This window comes from Wasmannia auropunctata, unplaced genomic scaffold, assembly GCF_000956235.1.
Source record: "Wasmannia auropunctata unplaced genomic scaffold, wasmannia.A_1.0 LD336101.1, whole genome shotgun sequence".
In the NCBI taxonomy this organism is placed as follows: Eukaryota; Metazoa; Arthropoda; class Insecta; order Hymenoptera; family Formicidae; genus Wasmannia; species Wasmannia auropunctata.
The window spans coordinates 227,175-229,850 of record NW_012026789.1 but is presented as its reverse complement, the minus strand read 5'-3'; positions in this window follow the sequence as shown (position 1 = coordinate 229,850).

The following is a 2,676-nucleotide window of genomic DNA, read 5'->3' as shown; positions in this document are numbered from 1 at the left end:
AACTATAATTATTGTTAAGAGAAGAATATTTTATTCTTAAATGCAAATATTCTGAAATCTAGAATATAATAATCTTGATACTATCTCATTAATTTTCTTAGATTAGACAACGTAGAAATTCGTAGCAATCTCATAATGTTCTTGGTTTAAGAATACACTGATCTAAAAAAAATCTTATTTTATTCTTGCAAAAAGAATACACCGATCTTAAAAAAATCTTATTTTATTCTTGCAAAAAGAGAAATTTATATAACGTCACGAATCGTACATTATTCTCAATTCAAATATTTTTTGGTGATGGAATGAAAAGATTTTTACAAGCGAAAGCACAGGTATTCTTAGTTCAATATTTTATTATAATATTATATTCGTAATAAATACATATACGAGTATTATGTTCTTTTTACAATACATATACATAATATATAACATACAACTAAAACATATTATTTGATTAGAATAAAAATTATACAAAATACTATAGGTACTTTCTAGAGAAATTAATAAAAATTAAAACGAAATGGAACTAATCGTTTACCATTAGCAGTAGTTCTGATGTTGGTTGCTGTATGGACAATCAAATCTTGAAATTTTAAATAAAGCCACTCATCAAATTAATTTCATAACCATTGAAATGAGTATTGAAACTTACAGTAGTAAGTTTTTTAAGCAAAAAATACACAATATTATCTGTAGAAACAGATATTGTATGAATAAATATGCTATATGCCAATATAGCCAAATTGAGGATTTTTATTTTTTTCCCATTTTACAACAACCAACATGCCATTTTCATAATGAGAATTATTAATTTTAACCCATTTAACAATATTCCATTTTGCGATAGATATATCTTTGGAAAATATGTAACAAAACTTAGAAAACTCTTTTAATTCAGTTACATTAACAGTCTGGACAGATGAAAATGAGATATTCAAGGATAAACCTCTCTCAGCCAGTAATCGATAGCAAAATTTAAGTTGATGTCTTTTAGCAATAGAATAAGGCAAATTAATTCTATTGGCTGATAAATGAGCAATGCGTTTACCTTCTCTATGTTTAGCTTCCATTCTAATACATGACAGTGGTTCAAGAGGACCTATTTCAGGAATAATGTCTGGATAATGAGTACTTATATACATTTTAGGTGTTAGATTTTTATCAAACAAATCTAAATAAAGTATATGATGTTGTTTTATAAGATCTTTTAATAATGGAAATGTTGTAATAGAAATAAAAGGCGCAGTTACAATATCAATGATTTGACGAGCAGTTTGATATAATTTCCAAATATCAGCGTCATTATCAGAAATCAAATGACCAACCATCAAAATATCAAATAAAAATATCCAAAATATCAAATAAAACAACGCATTTCACTGGCTGAGAAGGCCAACTTAATTCGGTTACTTTGATCTTTAGTTATGAGGGGAAGTTTGTTATGCTGTTCGGAAGGACCGTAATAAAAGCCTTGAACTAAATTATTTAAAGTATCTATGTCAAATCTTTTTTTTTATCAAAGAATGTATTACATTAGTCATTGTCTGTTTCTACACTCCCTCATCTAAGTCATGCATAATATCTAAGTGAATATTTTCAACTACATGAAAGCTTTTCAATTCATTGAAAATACACTCAGATTTGATACCTGTATCAGTACTGTTATCAACTGTCAGATCAGTATTATAATTTATAACATTTCGACGCATTAATGGGTTTGACATAGTTTGTTTTTGCATAACTTTCTTATGCTCTTTGCATAGGCTACAATAATAATTTGCTGAGAAACTTTCTACGTAACCTAAAGTACTATTCGCACCTAAATTATCTCCCGTAAACAGACACATGGTAAAGTAAACCTGAATAATCTCAATTTCTATTACAACGGTTATGCCAACATCTTCTAGATATTTTAATTTATTTACAAGTTTGCGAAAAATATTTGCATTCCCAAAGACTTTATCATTTGAATGAAAGAGATTTACAAGAAATATATTTTCGAGCGATGACTCAAATTCTGGTGGAAGACAAGCAATTTTGCAATAAGTAGCTCCTAACTTGTGCACACCAGTGTGATTTCCTAATTCTTTATTTGTTTCGTAATCATCCAAATACAAAATTAAGGGTAACACTAGTTTGTCAAGAAATTTAGGAGCAATATTTTCTTTCCAAAGCTTGCCTTGAATAATATTACAAAGCAAATCTGAATTATCTTCAAGTGTTTTCATATAATCTAAAATTATTTTTAAGACATTTGGCAGTTCAAGAAATCCTTTTAGTACTGAGCGAAGAGGATTAAACTGTCCATTAACAAGACTTGGTATAATTGCGATTTCTCCACCAGAATTTTTTTCATCTAAAGAGGTTCCTATTACATATGTTTCAGGTTTAATAAATGATCCACAAGATTCAAACTGTTTCATACGTAAATAGTGGTTTTCAAATCCACTGAACATATTTTGACATGAATCAAGCATTTTTGTTATTTCATTCATTTCATAAAGAGAAATTTCTGTTTGCATTCTTGCTTTATCTAATAATTTAAAAACATGTTTTTTTTAAATTAATAAAAATCCTGATCCTAAAAGAGTTTGATGACAATTAATAACCTTTTGAATTTGGTCTTCAGACAATGAAAAGCTATCATATAATGAAGCAACATAGGCGATAACAGCA